The 20,760-nt window shown below is 41.6% G+C and overlaps 1 protein-coding gene across 2 annotated transcripts in view; it reads left to right on the top strand.

Moving 5' to 3' along the window:
• Positions 1 to 1,151: 1,151 nt before the first annotated feature.
• Positions 1,152 to 20,760, top strand: part of stat6.L (signal transducer and activator of transcription 6 L homeolog) — an 80,940-nt gene continuing 61,331 nt past the window's right edge. Inside the window, exon 1 of one of the 2 annotated variants that reach the window (XM_041581074.1) lies at positions 1,152 to 1,742. The gene's annotated coding sequence lies outside the window, so the exon portion shown is untranslated. 2 annotated transcript variants of the gene reach the window in all.

Here is a 20,760-nt window from a genome sequence, read left to right as displayed (position 1 = left end):
CACTGTATGTGCTGGTATCACTACATAGATGATATTTTTGCGATTTGGACGGGGCGACATTCAGATCTCATGAATTTTGTTGAACAAGGATGGGGAAGTCAGACAAACGAGGGATAGTGACAAACAACAGAAAACTAAAAGAATCCCTTTTGTTAATCAGTTTAACTTACTGAGTGGTGAAATTTCCAAAAGAATAAAAAAAGACTGGAGTTTACTAACAAAGAACTTCCCAACCAAGGATGTGTTTAAATCTCCACCTGTAATGTCATATACTAGAGCAGAGACAATTGAGGCTAAATTGGTCAATGCAGATCTGTATCCCTCTACGGGTTACAAACAAACCTTTTTAAAAACGAAAAAAAAAATGGAACATTTCCATGCTGCGGGTGTAATCATTGTAGCATTGTTTTAAAAGGTGAATGGATAGACCATCCTCTAAAAGGTTTTCGTATTCCAATAAGAGGATTTTATACATGTGCATCCACATATGAAGTATAAAATGCCCGTGTGGCAAAACATTTGTGGGAATAACTATACGGTGCATAAGAGATAGATTGAATGAACATAAGTCAGCTATCAGAAATGAATTAAATCAGCCAGTTGCAAAACATTTTAATGAAAATAGCCACACCATCAGTCAGTTGCGCTTTCAAATTCTTGATTCAGTACCAAGAAGGAGGTGTGGAGGAGATTGTGACAAGGAATTATTGCGAAGGGAGGCCCATTGAATAAGGAGACTGGGAACCATGCTTCCTTATGGTCTGAATCAGGAATATGATTTGAGCCCGTTTTTATTGAAACAATGAGTATTCCTTTTAAAAATAGTATTTTATCTTTTACAGGTATCATTCAAACATGTTGTTCTTTGGCCCGGGAGCGGGTTAATATCTGGATGGGACATTGCTCAAAATCCAGATAAGTTAATATTTTTTTATTTATATACTTTGTGGATCACTAAGCTAAATGAATCGAAAAGAAATTACTTTGGATGTCAGTTGTATCTGAAATGTATGTTTGTAATGACACACTGTTATACTTTGTAATAATATGTTATAACACTAGGGGGCATCATGTGCTCGTGTGGTTTTTATGCTTGACAAAGAGTGGAGTGCCACTCCGAAACATTGCATTGTGTTGCTGTTCTGCTATGCAAATAACTGCAACTATTATAGGCGGTTTTAAAGAAATTGGAGTGCTGTCAATGGATATACATTTGTACATTATGGGGGAGCTGTTGTGAACAGGATCTAAGACGTGCAACCAAAGGACAAGTGGGCCGAGAAAGTAAGTGCAGTTCTCAATGGAATTGCTTTGTCCAAACTTAAAAACAATGTCAAGATTTGTAGTGTAGTGACTTTCTAACAAGGGAGGGGGATGAGATAATCAGGAGTGAAAAGGAGTAATTTCCAAGCAAGCCACACAGAGGAAACTTGTGCAACTTTCATGGGCAGGGCTAATAAAGTAGTACGTCTCATGCTCACAACGCTGGGCTGCAGCCAGTTTTTCTGCCTCAAATCAGGAAGTGAAAGCAGAAAAAAGAAAGAAAGAAAAGCAACGCAGCTTTGAGATCTTTCGAGTTGCTCAGGAAAACATTAATACAGGCTGGGCACTTGGACTTGTTGCTCAGATGAACATTTCTGTCCGCTTCTGACATGGATTGAATAGAGAATCACATAACACTGGGAATATTTAAAGGAAGAAGAGAAAGTGAAAGTTTGGAGGCAAAACCCGGTGTTGGAGAGGTAAGTGGGTTCCATAGTATGTCTGTCACCAGCTTTATAATGTGTGCTTGTCTGTAAGGATACATTAACGACTCTATATTGTGAGTCCCTCGCTTCTATATGGGCAAGTATATAGACTTTATTGTAAACATGGCCTGTCTGGGGAGTGGATTTAATCATCTGGATTATTTGTCAAGCTTCTCCCTTTAAATTGCTCATGCTAACTATCCTAATTATCTAATTATCATACATTATCATCCAGTACGCTGATCTTTTCAATATTTAAAGCAAGATCCAATCAAGCTGTCGACACTAATAATTCTAGGTTCCTGTTTGGAAACGCATTATACAGTATATTTAGTTCAAATACATAGATATTTAATATCGTTATATTGGTACAATCTCTTGTTATATGGAAGGCTGACAAGTGATATTCTTGGTTTAGCATATATATACGTCTTCTCATTCTAATTAAAGAGCTCCATTCCTTTTGCTTGAGGGGAATGGGCTTGCTTATAAAGTGCTTGGCTGTATGTAAACACAACAACTAGGCCTCCCTTATCTGCACAACCTGCAAAAGGTCTGACTCTAACAAGTCTATGGATGTTCTGAATTATTATCATTGGTCCGGGGGGATTGGGGGGCCTGGAGCCTTTGCAGAAAAACAATGCAAAATAAATTGATTTTGCCATTTAAAGGGGTGGTTCACCTTTAGGTAAACTTTTAGTATGTTATAGAATGGCTAATTCTAAGCAACTTTTCCATTGGTTTTCATTATTTTTTTTTTTATAGTTTTATAATTATAAGGGCGTCACTGACCCCATCTAAAAAGCAAATGCTCTTTAAGGCTACAAATTTATTTGTTATTGCTAATTTGTGTTTCTCATCTTTCTAGTAAGGTCCTCTCCTATTCATATTCCAGTCTCTTATTCAAATCAGTGCATGGTTGCTAGGGTAATATGGACCCTAGCAGCCAGATTGCTGACATTGCAACCTGGAGAGCTGCTGGATAAAAAGCTCAAAAACCCCAAATAATAAAAAATGAAAACCATTTGCAAATTGTCTCAGAATATCACTCTCTCCCTATGTTTTTGACAGCTATGCATTTTCCAGTTTGAAGTGCAAAGAAAGCAGAGACATGCCTTTGGAGAGATGCTACATTAAAGGGCATATTTATCAAGGGTCGAATTTTCGAGTTGAAAAAACTTTGAAATTCGAATTCAAAAAGACCAACCGAAATGAAGTCGAAGTTTTTTTTTGGTTGAATAGGTCCATTTACGATCAAATAGGCTGTATTCAGCCGAATTCGAATAGAAGGAATAGCACATTCGATCGAATTTGATTCGAAGATTTTCACAAAATTTCACAAATTCCACTAATTGACTCCATGTTGGTTCTAGGAGGTCCCCCATAGGCTAAAACAGTCATTCGGCAGGTTTTAGATGGCAAATGGTCAAAGTCGAATTTTTAAAGAGACCGTACATGATAAATTTCGATATTCGAATTTTTGAATTTTTTTAAAATTTGAATCAAATTTGGACTATTCCCTAGTCGAAGTACACAAAAAATAGCTCGAAATTCGAATTTCTTTCATTCGAAAATTCACCTCGACCTTTGATAAATCTGCCCCTTAGAGTATTTTGCAGTGAATTATCTCTATTGTTATTTTGCACATGTTCCACCTTATGAAAGAAGGAAGAATCGCTTAATAAATATTAATTTGTGTTTGGTAGGGTTAAAAAACATAAGCACCATTTCGAGTCATATTCAGAGTGATTTGGTGCTAGTATGATATACTGTATCCTGTAAAGTTAATATAGCCAGGGGCAGGGGCAAACACACCTCAGGCGGCAACTCCGGAGAGGTTTCCAGGGCCGGCAAAAAGCCACTCCTGGTACCTTTAAGAGCAGAATTTCCGGGTTTAAAAACAGAAATTCGGCTTAACTAATGCAAGAGAGTGCAATCGTGCTCTCCGCATTGGTGTTCCTGCCTCCCCTCCCGACAGGTAAGCCAGCGATGGGTGGCGGCATTGCAGGAGCCGCCTCAGGCGACCCTTAGGTTAGAATCGGCGCTGAATATAGCAAGTTATGTCTTCTCACTCAGTATTGTACTATGTAGTATAAAATGCTGTTCAGTAAATTGTTCATGCAAAAATACAAAAGTAATTGGCTTGTAAATTGGCACAGTGGCAATCTCTCAAAATATAAATTCTTGAATTTTCCTATGATCCTACCTTCCGAGCATGGGTAGGGGAATCCTTCAGACCTCTATACAGGGTGATAACAAAGATCCCCAAGTAATCTCTATGCTGAAGAAGGGACAGCCATTTGTAGCATGTTGTTCATTTATTTATTTATAATGGGCAGTGCAGGTTTCCTGGGGTTTCAATACTGCAGAACACCATTTACTTAAATATGACAGGAAATGCACTGCATACTAATTTATAATATTTATTGAGGGGCAACTCTCATAAAGCAATGGGCCCAGGGATGTTCTTGACTGATGTTCAATATTCCAGCATGAAAAATGACCTTTGTTAAGGTTGAGCTTTTAGTTTAGTCACACACTGCAGATATTGTATGACCTCTGCCTTCAACATAGAAATCCTTGCTTTTGACATACTGAAACCCACAACATGAACATCAGCAATGGCACTGTATACCTTTCACAAAGAAGTGCAGCTGAGGATCAATGTTCACAGCGTTTCACAATTGCAGGTCAGGAAAAAACAACAGTAAATGTTAGAGTTATGAATGGTCAAAGGCTGTTGGACTTAAGCAAAGGCCAAGTTAAATACATATACATACTTTATATTACTACCTGATACAATTCTGCTCAGAGGCCTACGCTTGTACACTTGGATGTCCCTTCAGATGACATGGAATTCCTCCGTGTCACCATATTTGTCTATATTACATTGGGTCACAATATAATATTTTAGTCAAAGAGGGCTGTGCCCTAAGAGTGTGGATTAGGAAAGATTGTAAAGGATGCCTGATGGGGTGTCCGTGGTCTTAATGGGTCCAAGATAGGAAGCACACCCTTCTATCCAGAGGCCGTTAATCTTAGCAGTCTATGAAATCTCTGTCTTTGAGAAGAAAAATATCAGTCAAATGAGTGTTTCCATCTCGGTATGTTCACTGGAAAAAGGTGATAGGATAAATATAGTTTCATCATATCTGTTTTGTAAAATTCATTGTTGAAGTTCCCCAGGAAGTACTCAGGATAGCCTCTTCTTCCCATCATTATTTTAGGATATATTGAGAGCATGATGTGGGATTTACAAGTTCCTCAAATGACCCAGGTTTTAAAATATTTCAGATCTAGAACAGGATGCATGGCAAAACTGGTGTAAACAGTGTGATACTTGAGATAAATAGATGGATTGAAATATCCATTCTACTACCCAATATATTCTACTCAGCCAAGAGGGTCTTTGTGGGAAGATATAGTCAGGGGTGCAAAATGATTTTTACAGCACTGGCCATACATTATAGACCTATACTAAAAAAAAAAAGTTGCTGCTGCACATTGAAGTTAGGAAAGGTGAAAAATGATGATCTATTGACTAAAAACCACACAATTAAATACAACATCTTGGGCCTTTCTGAACTCTTTTAGCAGGTCTTGTACTGTGCAGCACAACAAGGTTTAGATAATGTGGGGAAAGACTGTGCTCAGGAGCAGTTACCCATAGAAACCAATAACATGTTTGTTTTTAATTAGGTGGCTGGGAAACGCTACCTTCCGGGTGTATTGCGCATGTGCCAATAGTCCCTCTCCATTCAGCTATTTTTACAATTATCTACTGTAACTGGAAACGAACGCTAGTTCTGAACAATTGATAAATGAATTAGCATCTCATAACTGGCCTTGTCTGAACAACAAACCTCCCAAAATCTGAAAAAGGAAAAGAAGGACAAAAACTTGGGCAATTTTTTTGGCCATGCCCATTTTATGGCCACACCCCCTAATTATCATGTCCCTTTTACAGAATTTGGCAGGTTAACACATTCCTGGGAGTTTCAGTGCAATGGTTTATGTCTTATAACAGTTTTGCTAATGAAAGTGAATTGCCCTTTAAGTCGCTAGTCTCCGTTCTCCCAAGAGACTTGTTTATCTTAAATAGTTACAATTGTTTCGTTGCTTATCTTAAATTGTTACAAACGTATCCAAGTGCTGCTGCTGCCTGTTCTGGGTTGTCTGCCAAAAAGTTTCTTATTTAAATTACGTTTCAGAAACGTTGTATCTTTTTCTGGTGTCAGTGCAGGAGATCAAAGAGAAAGTCAGGACATTTGAGTAAGAACCCTGGGACTGCGGACTGAGCTGTCAAAATCGGGACTTTCACGCAGAAAACGGGACAGTTGGGAGATGAACAATGACATACCTATTCATGCATAGACAGTGAGAGGTATCTCCCTGTAGCATTTGGAAATTAATTGTTGCATGTACAATTTTCCTTTGGCTATTTAACCAATATTAAATGGTTTATTATTGTGTATCTTTCAGGCGAGGGTAAATTTTCATAATTATACATAGTTTGTGTTTGCATTAAGGCTAATTATTTAACCAGTGCTGACTTGCAACCTGATTTAAAGCATTATTCAATTATCTTTTAGTATGGTTATATACACGTAAATGCTTTGAGTAAAAACATGATTGCAGTGCCAAAAATATGCTCACATTCAAGCTTCTGTTTTCGAAATAAATTTAGCTTTCTTGTGCAAACAAATAATTGTTTTTTTCTGTCATGTTTAATAGCACCTGAGCTTCCCCTACCTGGATGTTCTTTATTCCAGTTTAAGATTAAACTGTACTTGGTCCGTTAAAAGATAAGTATGTAAAATATACAGAGCACTCTGTGAAAGCCTCCAGGCTACACAGGGACTGGAATTTAAAACAAATAGAAAGAGAAATGGATCTATAGTGCTCATTTGTTAACTCTGTCACTACCAACTGATTTGCCACAAAGTGTATATCAACTGACAAGCAATTTTTAAGCATTTTGCACTTATTAGGATTATCAAGGTATTTTTCATAGGAAAACCTCCATTATTTTTATATATGATTTTATTATTATGGCGCAAGTTTGACTCAACATATAAAATATCAAATATGAAAAATGTACAGTTTGATTTGAAATATTATAACCAACCAAATACAAGAGGCAGACTTCTTCTAAACAGCACAATACCCCAGCTGTGTGGGTGCATATATAGGCACCAAACACGTCCAAACTGAGGCAATATATAAGGGCAATTATAGCATTTGAACATGATCAATTATCATCATGTACCAAAATTGTGGTAAAGGAGTGTTTCTTGTTGTGCCTATTAAATTCTCAAAGTGAACTACCCGTTTGAATCAGCTAGACAGCTGCAGGATAGGTGCTACACAACTTTTTGTTACATTATTATTATTATTATTATTATCATTATTATTATTAATAAAATGTATTTATATAGCTCCAACATATTTCGCACTGCAATAAATCATAATTGTTGGGGTAGGGGACATAAATGTAATGAGGTTGCCCATTTGTAATTGTTTGAACTACCCTGAGATTTAGCAACCTTGAGATCAGCTAATAACCCAGGCTAGAGTCCTGACCCCGTACCCACAACTTGCAATCCGCAACCCGGACCTGCAACCCGCATTCTTACCTGCTTGGACTCGCTACCCGACCCTACCCGCAAGTACCTTATCCGCCACCCGGACCCGCGACTCGCTGACCATCAAGAATCAGGAAGCGCTGTCATTGTAAACCGGAAGTGACATCATCGGAAGTAGACGTGACCAGAAGAAAGGAGTGAGTATCGATATTGAGAAGACCCGCAAACCCACAGAACCTGCACCTGGAACCTCTAAACGCAACCCGCAGGGTACCGCAGGTTTTTGCGGGCACCCGACCCGCTGCAGGACTCTAACCCAGGCTGTAGAAATACACACCTCACTGGAAATAGTCTTGCAGGGAATGTCGTTTAATAATGAAGTGCAAAAATAATATCATATGTATTTCTTTTAGCCAGACTGGACTTAAGGAAAATTTGCAGTGAATTTATTCGCCCATCACTAGAGAGGTCCCTATCCTATTTGGAATTTTATGTGGTCTGCACTGGAATTAGCCTGAAAATTTGACTTTTTAGGACTTTTCCTGGCAAAAATTCTAGCTTTTCGGGAAAGTGGCAGAAAAAATTGAGCAATGCAGGAAAAAACTCAGAAAAAAACGTACGATTCGGATTTTCACTTGATTTTTTTCGGACTTGTCCCCGATCTGATTAAATAGTGCTTTTTTTTTTAATAACAAATAAGCTCCAATCATGGATTCTAGCTTGGTTGGACTTTTTAAATTAAAATATAGTACTTTGATAAATATGGCCCCCCATCTTTGGGAGCAGAGGAGGAGTGTACTTTTCAGTTTGACCCGGACCCAACCCTAACCCACAGTGGTTGACCAAATTTAAACCTAAACCTATTCAACCAGTGGCCCCTTCTTTTCTAACCTTCACATGACTTTGGATATAGAATCCTTACCAGTTGTGTATTTTATAGTTCAATCACCACATTTTTGCTACTGCTTTGAGGGGGAAACTAAAGCTTTGTTGAACTACCAATAATTTTAACATATTCTTCTAATTAGCCTTAATATCTCATCTAGCTACTGTTTCATGTTTTGTTATAAAACACTTATTACATTGAATAGGGGCAAATACATTATATTAAATGGTCAGTTTCTTAGTACTTTATACTTGTTCTATCTTGATATGATAAGATGGGTTACACGATCTGTTTAAGCCTGTCTGAAGGCATTTATGACAAAATGTTGAAAGTACTGGAATTTGCTCCCAGGTAAACTGTGTCTCTCTACCTTGTGAAGTACAGGAAGGACCTTGCATACTCAGAATGTTTTCTATAGAAGGTCATAGAATAACTTCACATAAGACAGATGCATTTTTATAAGAATAGTGCTTTATAATGTATTCATGGAAAATGCATGAGCTGCTCCAATGGAGAGAAATCACAGGATGTTATCATTGCGTAGGCCGTTCTACAGAACCAAAAAGATATGCTCCGCTGCTGTAGGTCAATCGCACTCAGGGAGACATTTGGTAAAATCTCTCCTGTTTACTTTTATAGCAATCAACTGAAAGCCTTTGTGCAAGAGGGCTCATGTTAAAAACATCTATACAGAGGTTCAGGGTCAGACTGGGGTGTCTGGGGCCCACCTGGCCAGCCCCAGCCTCAGTCTTGAGCTCCTCCAAAGGCCATATCCGCTGCCGCAACCCTCCCTTTGCTGTGTGCGCCTTTTACTTTTTTTTCCTTTGCATTCAAGATTGGAGGAGTTGAGGGGGAGCACCCAGAGTTTCCTGCAGGGAGCAGGACTAGGTTGGCAGGGCCCATCAGGTTTTTTTTCAGTCCAACCCTGCAGAGGTTAATATTAATCTAATCTTGTAAACTCCAGGGAACATCCCAACAACTCCACTTAGAACAGCAACTCCGGCAGTTGAACAGCAATTTCTGACTCAACCTACCCCTGACATTCAACAACAACTATCTGAGACCAGGACCAAGCTCAACGATCTCTCCTTTGCCAAAACACAACATAGATTGAAATTACTAAAACGCTACTACTATACTACCGGCAATAAGGCCAATAAACTTCTCGTCTCCCAATTAAGACATAGGCAAGCCAGGTCGCGGATAGCCTCTATTTCGACCCCCCATGCCAAATTAACCGACCCTAAGAATATTGCTGACCACTTTGCCTCCTATTATTCTAAATTATATAACTTGCAAAATGACTCCTCTGAATATTAATCTAATCTATACCATAGGACCATAAAGTCAATATTAGTGATGGGTGAATCTGTGCAGTTTCGCCGAAAAATTTGCGAAATGCATTGAAGTCAATGGACGTCAAAATTATTTTGATGCGCATCAATTTTTATGCACGTCAAGTTTTATATGCGCGACTATTTGATTCAAATGCATTAAAGTCAATAGGCGTCCGAATAATTCTTTTTGGCGCGGTTGATCTTTCGCCGGCGAATTGTCGCCGAAATGTATTCACTTGCAATGAAACATGGAAATTCGTCGCAAATTTGTGTCTGCCGAATTTATTCGCCCATCACTAGTCAATAAGTAAAACCGTGAAATGCAATCTTAGTACTAAGAAAAATTTTATAACGAAACTTCTAAAATGGTTTGGCAACTTGAAGAACATATTTTTTTTTAAAAATTATGGAGTTTCCCTACAATTAACCCAGACAGTTTTCCAAACAATTAATTTTTTATGCTGAAATTGAGTACTGCTGTGTTTTTTTATATAGTTCAGCTTATGAGTACCCATGCATTTTTTATATTCTGCAACTGCATGCACAGAAAATCTGTGCATGTGTGTGACAGCTAGAGATTGGGGGTATGGCAGAGGGTACATATGGGTTACAAGAGACAGCAGGGGACATTCTTGGGTGGCAGGTATGAATATAGAGGGCAAAGAAGAAGCAGGGAGATTGTAGCACTGAGGTTTTAGGTTTGATTCCAGCCAGGGCATTACCTGCAATTGCTTTGTTTATTCTCCTGTGTTTATGTGGGTTTCTTCAAGCTCTGGTTTCCTCCCAGACTCCAGAAACATACAGGAAGGTTTTGACCACATTGACCTTAGTTTGTGTGTGTGAATGTGATAGGTACTTAAAATGTAAGCTCCACTGATGAGGCAGGGACTGATGAGAATGATTTATAATCTCTTTAAAATGCTGTGGAATATGTTGGTGCAATATTAAAAAAAACAGTATAATATTTGGCAATAGGGTGCTGAATAGTCCGAGATAACAGTGCAATAGAAAGGACATATAATGCACACATAATTATGTGACAGGGTTGGTTACCATCTTTTGCCAGGTCTAATAACGGCCTGGGAGTGGGACATATCTGTGGGGGGACAGGTTAGTGATGTTGGAGGATGGGAATGGGAGCGGAGCTGTGATTTCACCAAACACATCAAGCTAATCTATTGAGTAGATGAGGGTAAAGTGGTGAGCTAGGAAAGGAAATTAGAGGTGGGCCAGGGCAAAGTACTAATAATTGGACATTTACTGGTAGTTATATTGCTGGTAAATTGGCAATACCAGCCCTGGCCTAGACTGGTATTTACCAGCTAGGCTGGTGGAATACCAGCTGGATGGCAACCGTAGACAGAGGACAAAATAGCAAAAGAGAAGTGATGAGCAGTTGCTTATTCCTCCAATACAGAGATAATTGGCTTGTATTACCTACGCCATGAAGACAGGAGGATCTGGACAAACTGCCATTCTGGGCAGCTAAGTAGCACATACGATTCGATGTTCTATATGATCTATGTACTATGCAGAATTTTGACTTTTTTTCATGCCACTTGGCTCAAGAATAGGGATGTAGCGAACCGCCGATAATGTGTTCGTGAACGCCGTTCGCGAACACCGGCAAAATTTGCGAACAGTTCGCGAACAGTTCGCGAACTTCGAACATCCGAAAATCGTTCGATTCGAACGATCGAAGGATTTTAATCGTTCGATCGAAGGATTTTCGTTCGAATCGAACGAAAATCGTTAGATTTTAGCGATCGAATGGTCGAACGATTTTGACGCGAACGCCTATTGGCGAACGTCGCGCGACGTTCGCGAACTTGCGGCGGACGCGAACAGCTGATGTTCGCGCGAACAAGTTCGCCGGCGAACAGTCCGCGACATCCCTACTCAAGAAGTCAATAAGTAGTTGCACACACATGTACACATGTATAGGTGGCCAGACACAGGCAGATTTTAGCTGCTGATTGGCTCCTTCAGTTCAAGTGGGCAGCTTATCTGCTCGTTTAAAGGGTACTCTGATGGGACAGATTTAAACAATCTCATCGGGGCAGTATATTTGGTCATACTTTATCATCATACCTATTCAAAATACCAACCTCTTTCTGTTGACTCATATGAGGGACTTTTATGCAAATTTCTTCTGTGTAATGCCATTTCCCTGGAATTTTTTCATGTTTACCATTTGCTTTTCTGCTTGAGACAGTTGAAATGTGTTATAAAAACACAGCCTGTGATTTAAGTAGTAGTTGTACCTTCTCATCCTTTCTGATTAAAGTGAGTGAGTCCATTACTGACTCACTAGATTCTGTCATAGATGTACAATGACCTTTCTAATGTTCAGATAATAACAGGTTTAAAGTAGGTATTTACTTCCCCATTTTAATCTATATGAATCAGAATTTAGTAGTGTGGGAGCCACAACCAAGCATTATGTTGACAACTGCTTTGAACTTTAGAAACCACAGAGGTTACATTTACGTGTTTTTCAGTGAGGTTTTCTCTTTATTTTTGAAGTTTCACTTGGACACTACACATTCAATTCTCATTCTACCTTCTCCACAAGTGCCTTTCCAGGATCTGATTTATGACAATATACCTACCCCATTTTTCACTTATCATTATTCCCATGTATCTCCATTACTCTGAACAGGTTCCACTGCTTTCTTCTGTCTTTAAGGAGAACTAAACCCCCCAATAAGAAAAACCCCTACTACCCTCGATAGTCTCTCCTCTCTGCTTCCACTCCGCATAGTTGATTACCTCTGAAAGTGCCCCTAACACAGTACTCATGTAGGCACTTTATGAGGGATACTCTTATTTGTTCCCTGTCCCTCTGTGTCCCTCCCTTACTGGATGTGTCTCTTTCTCATATTCAGTTTGTTTGGTAATACTATTTTATAAACCTGTTTCCCTTATTACCATCATGCATTTTTTGTCTGCTTCTAATTATGACACCTATGAGCCGATTTAATCTTTACGGGATCAAATAGCGGCTTTACCGAGACCTGATAAAGACCACATGGTCTACAATAAAGAATTTTGATAAAAAATTCATAGCTAAAATAATTGCAGACCATCCAAATACCTTTTTTGGGTCAGTAAGTCAATTCTGACAGGCAGCTGATGGATGCAAAAATGGATACTACAGAAGATTCAGGGGCAGATTTATCAAAGGCCGAGGTGAATTTTCGAATAAAATATTTTTTTTAATTTGATCAATTGCTCTATTAATTCGATTTGCACAATTCGAATATGGTCGAATACGGACCTATTTGATCGAAAAAGGACCTATTCGACCCAAAAAAAAACGTAGGGGCAAATTCACTAAGCGCCGAAGCGCCGAACGCTAGCGTTACTTCGCTAGCGTTTGGCATTTTTGTTACTGCGCAAATTCACTAACGAACGCTGGCGTAGTTTCACTAGTGTTACTTCGCACCCTTACGCCTGGCGAAGTTTCGCTAGCGACGTAACTACGCAAATTCACTAACGTGCGCATTGTACTGAACGCTACCTTTTACGCTAGACTTCCTTCGCCACCTCCGACCAGGCGAAGCGCAATAGAGTAGATAGGGATTGCTTCAAAAAAAGTCAAAATTTTTTATAAGTCCCAAAAAACGCTGGCGTGTTTTCTACATTATGGGTGATAGGCTGAAAAAGATCGAAAAAATTTTTCCCCCCTACATTTCCTGACTCATGGCAACTTACCTAGACAGTGGGCACATGTGTAGGGCAAATTAAAATTTTTATTTGATGTTTTGAAGCTTTTCTAGCCATTTGTAGTGCTGATACGTATTCCTCCATTGAAATTTTAATTTGGCGCCGTATGCAAATTAGCCTTCGCTAGCGTAACTTCGCTTTACTTAGCGAATCAACGCTAGCGCAACTTCGCAACCTTACGCTACCCCTGAGCGCAACTTCGGATTTTAGTGAATTTGCGAAGCGCTGCGAAGTGTGGCGAAGTGCGGCGAAGTTACGCCTGGCGCAACTACGAATCTTAGTGAATTTGCCCCTTAGACTTCATTTCAATCAAAATTTTCAATTTGAAATTCAACCCTTGATAAATATGCCTAAGTATCTATACAGCAAATAAATACATGTATGCTACCTCTATTGATTTCAGAAAAGCTTTGCATTCCATATCTTTGGCATAAATGGGGATTGGAGACAAATATTTGGCCAATATTAATGCTTTATATAAGCACCCCACTTATACAATGGGAACTGTTCTTTTCCAACCCCTTCAAATGAGAGATGTCACTAGACAAGGAGGCCCCCTTTCTCCTGTCTTATTTATTTCAGCGTTTAAACCCCTGGCATCTATGAGTATAAATTTCTTCAGATTCTCATAAACAATGCTGGTTTGCAGATGATATGTTACATCTTTATACGAATTCAAATAGGCCCTTACTGTAGCTATTGCAGATCTAGGGCTAGGGTTGCCACCTGGCTGGTATTTTACCGGCCAGGCTGGTAAAAATGATGGTGGATCCCAATGTTATTTATAGGGAAAAAAGTTAAATATATAGGAAGGCAGGTATTTTTTTCCAGAAAACGTGGCACCCCCTCAGGGCCCCTCGGCAGTCCCCGGCCAGTTCTGGGTGTATGGAGGGGGGCGGGGGCCCGGCTGTGCGTCCTGCACCAGGGCCTGCCCCCCTCTAGTTCTGTTTCTGGTGGCAACCCTATTGGTATATGGCTTCAGCTCAATTACATTACATAATCCAGACTGGGAATCCCAGTGCTTTAGGGGATGATTTGAGGAGGGCATGGTTTTACACGTTATGTGGCAATGTCTGGAATTAATCCCACTGTGGCCCAGAGTGTAATCATTAATAATAATAATAATAATAAAAACCATTCTGGGCCATGTCACACCAGGGTCTATCTACACTGGGAAGAAAAAATGCCAATCTGCTCCCTTTTGCCAGTGTGTATTTATAAGCACAGCTTTGGCCTGCTGGTGCACATAGAGTTGCCACCTGGCCGGTATTTTACTGGTCTGGCCAGTAAAAATTATAGTTGATCCCAATGTTATTAATAGGGAAAAAAGATAAATATTTAGGAAGGCCGGTATTTTTTTCCAGAAAAGGTGGCAACCATATGCACAAATGGGTAGGGATGTCGCGGACTGTTCGCCGGCGAACTTGTTCGCGCGAACATCGGCTGTTCGCGCTCGCCGAATGTTCGCGAACGTCGCGCGACGTTCACCATTTTGGGTTCGCCTTACCTGGCGCTTTTTTTTGACCTCTCACCCCAGACCAGCAGATACATGGCAGCCAATCAGGAAGCTCTCCCTCCTGGACCACCCCCACACCCCCTGGACCACTCCCCTTCCATATATAAACTGAAGCCCTGCAGCGTTTTTTCATTCTGCCTGTGTGTGCTTGCAAGAGCTAGTGTAGGGAGAGAGCTGTTACTGATTTCACTGATTTCTTTGAGGGACAGTTGATAGTAAGTTTGCTGGCTAGTAATCTACTTGATACTGCTCTGTATTGGAGGGATAGAAGTCTGCAGGGATTTGAGGGACATTTTAGGGTAGCTTTGCTGGCTAGTAATCTACCTTCTACTGCAGTGCTCTGTATGTAGCTGCTGTGGGCACTGATCTCTTCTGATCTCATCTGCTGACTGCTGTAATAACCCAATAGTCCTTGTAAGGACTGCTTTTATTTTCTTTTTTGTTTTTTTACTTTGCTAGTTGCTACTATAAGCCCAGTGCTATTAGTCTAGCAGTGTTGGGGAGTGGGACTGGTGTGCTACTGTGCTGCTCCTAGTAGTTCAGCAGCACCAACCCGAGAAAAATATTTTTTTTAATATACATATATTTTTTTTTCTTTTACTTATCTTACTGTTCTTTAACGTGTACAGTGCTGTTGCTGTTCTTCATAGTAGTGCACCAATAGTAGTGCACTTGCAGGCATTATTTGCTCAGTGTGTTCTTCATTTTCAAACAACAACCATCTAGCTGTGTGAGCTTGTTCACATTCTGTCTAAATATCAATAATAATACCGTCTCTAGAAACACCACCCGAGTGACGTTTTTCAGGCAGCAATAATATATTCCGTATCCACTGCTGTAGTAGTGTATACGTTAACCTTGTAGGCATTATTTGCTCAGTGTGTTCTTCATTTTCAAACAACAACCATCTAGCTGTGTGAGCTTGTTCACATTCTGTCTAAATATCAATAATAATACCGTCTCTAGAAACACCACCCGAGTGACGTTTTTCAGGCAGCAATCATATATATCGTATCCACTGCTGTAGTAGTGTATACGTTAACCTTGTAGGCATTATTTGCTCAGTGTGTTCTTCATTTTCAAACAACAACCATCTAGCTGTGTGAGCTTGTTCACATTCTGTCTAAATATCAATAATAATACCGTCTCTAGAAACACCACCCGAGTGACGTTTTTCAGGCAGCAATAATATATTCCGTATCCACTGCTGTAGTAGTGTATACGTTAACCTTGTAGGCATTATTTGCTCAGTGTGTTCTTCATTTTCAAACAACAACCATCTAGCTGTGTGAGCTTGTTCACATTCTGTCTAAATATCAATAATAATACCGTCTCTAGAAACACCACCCGAGTGACGTTTTTCAGGCAGCAATCATATATATCGTATCCACTGCTGTAGTAGTGTATACGTTGACCTTGTAGGCCTTGTTTGCCCAGTGTGTTCTTCATCTTCATTTTCAAACAACTCCCATCTAGCTCTGTGAGCTTGTTCACATTTTGTCTAAATATCAATAATAATACCGTCTCTAGAAACACCACCCGAGTGACGTTTTTCAGGCAGCAATAATATATTCCGTATCCACTGCTGTAGTAGTGTATACGTTGACCTTGTAGGCCTTGTTTGCCCAGTGTGTTCTTCTTCTTCTTCATTTTCAAACAACTCCCATCTAGCTCTGTGAGCTTGTTCACATTCTGTCTAAATATCAATAATAATACCGTCTCCAGAAACACCACCTGAGTTGTTGTTGTTTTTGTTTTAAAAATAATGCCAGGCAAAGGCAGGCCGCCACGCAGAGGCACTAGGGGCCGTGCTGCTATGTTATCCTGTGGCCCTAGGAAATTGCCCAGTTTTAAAAAGGCAATGACCCTGAACTCCCAAAATGCTGAAGAGGTAGTTGACTGGCTTACACAGCACACCCCATCCTCTACCGTTTCTAACTTTACCACAACATCCTCATCCTCCACTGCTATGGGCACCCCACGTAACACTTCCTCCACCACCGGCGCCCCTTCTTCACTGGAGTCAGAGGAGTTATTTTCACATGAGTTTCTTGAACTGAGTGATGCGCAACCATTATTGGCAGAAGAAGATGAAGGAGATGAGGACGTTACACCAGATTTAATTCTGGCAGAGATGGACATAATGAGTGATGACGAGGAGGTCCCCGCTGCTGCTTCCTTCTGTGAGCTGTTAGAAGAAATTGATGCATCTGAGGAGAATGAGGATGAGGAGATTGATGTTTTATGGGTGCCCAGTAGAAGAGAGGAAGAGGAGGATAGTTCAGATGGAGAGACGGAGAGTCAGAGAGGCAGGAGGAGAATAAGACTTAGAAGAAGCAGGGAGGACAGCTCGCAGGGAACAGTAGGGCAACAACATGTATCGGCACCTGTGGTCAGCCGGCCAACGCACCCGCCATTGCCGCCAACGCCGCCGACTTCTACTGTTACCGCCAGATTGCCAGCCTCAAAAAGGTCAGCAGTGTGGGATTTTTTTAATGTGTGTGCCTCTGACAAAAGCGTTGTCATTTGCAATGAGTGCAGTCAGAAACTGAGTCTTGGGAAGCCCAACAGCCACATAGGTACAACTTCTATGCGAAGGCACATGAACGGCAAGCACAAAGCACTTTGGGAGCAACACCTCAAAGGCAACAGGCAAACTAAAAGCCACCCTCCTTCTGGTCCAGCATCTTACTTACCTCTGCTGTCCTTCACCCGTCTGAACCACCCTCCACTCCGCCTTCCACCTTGACCACCAGTTCCCATTCCCAGTCATCTGCCCCCAGCCAAGTTTCTGTGAGGGCCATGTTTGAGCGTAAGAAGCCAATGTCTGCTAGTCACCCCTTGCCCGGCGTCTGACAGCTGGCTTGTCCGCACTCTTAGCCCGCCAGCTTTTACCATACCAGCTGGTGGACTCTGAGGCCTTCCGCAAATTTGTAGCAATTGGGACACCGCAGTGGAAGGTACCCAGCCGCAATTTTTTTTTCAAAAAAGGGAATACCACACCTGTACCACCATGTGCAGAGCCAAGTCACCGCATCTCTGTCACTTAGTGTTGGGCCAAAGGTCCATATGACTACTGACGCATGGTCCTCCAAGCATGGTCAGGGCAGGTATGTCACCTACACTGCCCACTGGGTGAACTTAGTAATGGCTGGGAAGCAGGGAATGTGTAGCTCAACAACGACAGTGGAGTTGGTGTCACCGCCACGGATTGCACGCGGTTCTGCCACCACCTCTACTCCTCCTTCGCTCTCTACCTCGTCTTCTTCCTCTTCTTCGTCCTCTGCTGCTGGGTCCTCCTCCTCCACACCTGTGCACCCACAGCTCCCCCTAGGCTATTCGACGTGCCAGGTACGCCATTGTCATGCTGTCTTGGGGATGACGTGCCTGGAAAGCAAAAACCATACCGGATCTGTACTCCTGTCATCTCTGCAGTCACAGGCCGATCGGTGGCTGACCCCACACCAACTGAAGATCGGAAAAGTGGTGTGTGACAATGGAAGCAATCTGTTGGCAGCACTGAGACTGGGCAATTTAACACATGTGCCCTGCATGGCACATGTTCTGAATTTAATAGTACAACGTTTTGTCTCAAAGTACCCAGGATTCCAGGACGTTCTCAGGCAGTCCAGGAAGGTGTCGGCCCATTTCAGACGGTCCTACACAGCCATGGCACGCCTTGCTGACATTCAGCAGCGGTACAAAATGCCAGTCAGGCGTTTGATTTGCGACAGCCAGACTCGCTGGAATTCAACGCTCCTCATGTTGGAACGTCTGCTGCAACAACAAAGAGCCGTCAACGAATACCTGTTTGAACTGGGTGGTAGGACTGGATCTGCAGAGCTGGGGATTTTTTTACCCCATTACTGGGTGCTTATGCGCGATGCCTGCAGGCTCATGCGCCCTTTTGAAGAGGTTACAAATATGGTCAGTCGCACCGAAGGCACCATCAGCGACCTAATACCCTTCGCTTTCTTCCTGGAGCGTGCCGTGCGACGAGTGACAGATGAGGCTGTAGACCAGCGTGACGAGGAGCAGGAAGCGCACGATTTCTGGTCGGAATCACCAGAACGAACCCAGGCACCTGCTGCAACGCAGGGAGAGGTGTCAGAAGTGGAGTCAGAGGAGGAAGGTGGCTTTGTGGAGGAGGAGGACCAACAGGAGCAGGCTTCCCAGGGGGCTAGTGGTGACCTTTTGGGGACCCCTGGTCTTGTACGTGGCTGGGGGGAGGAGACCGTGGATGATGCAGTCCTTGATAACGAGGAAGCGGAGATGGATACCTCTGCATCCAACCTTGTGAGAATGGGGTCTTTCATGCTGTCATGCCTGTTGAAGGACCCCCGTATCAAGAGGCTTAAGGAGAAGGACCTGTACTGGGTCGCGACTCTACTAGACCCTCGGTACAAGCATAAAGTGGCAGAAATGTTACCAACATACCACAAGTCTGAAAGGATGCTGCATTTAGAAACCAGCCTGCAAAACATGTTGTACAATGCTTTTAAGGGTGATGTCACTTCAGGAACTCATCAACATTCCAGGGGCAGAGGTGCCAGTAATCCTGCCACGAGCGCACCTGCAAGGACAAAGCACTTTGGCCACTCTGTAACGTCAGACATGCAAATGTTTTTCAGTCCAAGGCAGCGGCAGAACCGTTCGGGATCCACCCTCAAAGAACGCCTCGACCGGCAGGTAGCGGACTACCTGGCATTAACTGCAGATATCGACACTCTGAGGAGCGATGAACCCCTGGACTACTGGGTGCGCAGGCTTGATCTGTGGCCAGAGCTGTCACAATTTGCCATGAACCTCTTGTCTTGCCCCGCCTCAAGTGTCCTCTCAGAAAGGACCTTCAGTGCAGCAGGAGGGATTGTAACTGAGAAGAGAACTCGCCTAGGTCACAAAAGTGTGGATTACCTGACCTTTATTAAAATGAATGAGGGGTGGATCTCGGAGGGTTACTGCACGCCGGAAGACTTGTGCTGAGTTTCTGATTCTGACTCCCCATGCAGCTGTCCTTCTCTGCACGCCTCATGACTCCACATACAGCTGTCCTTTAGCGTCCTCCTCCCTCCACCACCGTTACAAACTAGGGTGCAAACCCTACTGGTTTAATTTGAATCCAGGTAAATCCTGAGTTTTTCTGGCCTCTGTGCTTCAGTGGCTGTGACAAAAAAATTGAATATTTTCAGCATTTATATGGCATATTTTTTATGGCCTCTGTGCTTCAGTGGCTGCGACCAAAAAAAACAGAATATTTTCTGCATTTATATGGCATATTTTTTCTGGCCTCTGTGCTTCAGTGGCTGTGACAAAAAAATGAATATTTTCAGCATTTATATGGCATATTTTTTCTGGCCTCTGTGCTTTAGTGGCTGCGACCAAAAAAAACAGAATATTTTCTGCATTTATATGGCATATTTTTTATGGCCTCTGTGCTTCAGTGGCTGTGACAAAAAAATGAATATTTTCAGCATTTATATGGCATATTTTTCTGGCCTCTGTGCTTCAGTGGCTGTGACAAAAAATGAATATTTTCAGCATTTATATGGCATATTTTTTCTGGCCTCTGTGCTTCAGTGGCTGCGACAAAAAAAACAGAATATTTTCAGCATTTATATGGCATATTTTTTATGGCCTCTGTGCTTCAGTGGCTGCGACCAAAAAAATTGAATATTTTCAGCATTTATATGGCATATTTTTTCTGGCCTCTGTGCTTCAGTGTCTGCGACAAAAATTTTTTATATTGTTAGCATTTATATGGCATATTTTTCCTGGCCTCTGTGCTGCAGTGGCTGCGACCAAAAAAAATTAATATTGTTTGCATTTATATGGCATATTTTTTCTGGCCTCTGTGCTGCAGTGGCTGCAACAAAAAAAAATTAATATTGTTTGCATTTATATGGCATATTTTTTCTGGCCTCTGTGCTGCAGTGGCTGCGACAAAAAAAAATTAATATTT

This window comes from Xenopus laevis, chromosome 2L (assembly GCF_017654675.1).
Source record: "Xenopus laevis strain J_2021 chromosome 2L, Xenopus_laevis_v10.1, whole genome shotgun sequence".
Lineage (NCBI taxonomy): Eukaryota > Metazoa > Chordata > Amphibia > Anura > Pipidae > Xenopus > Xenopus laevis.
Note: the sequence above shows the minus strand (reverse complement) of the source record. Positions and strands in the feature narration are given on the sequence as shown.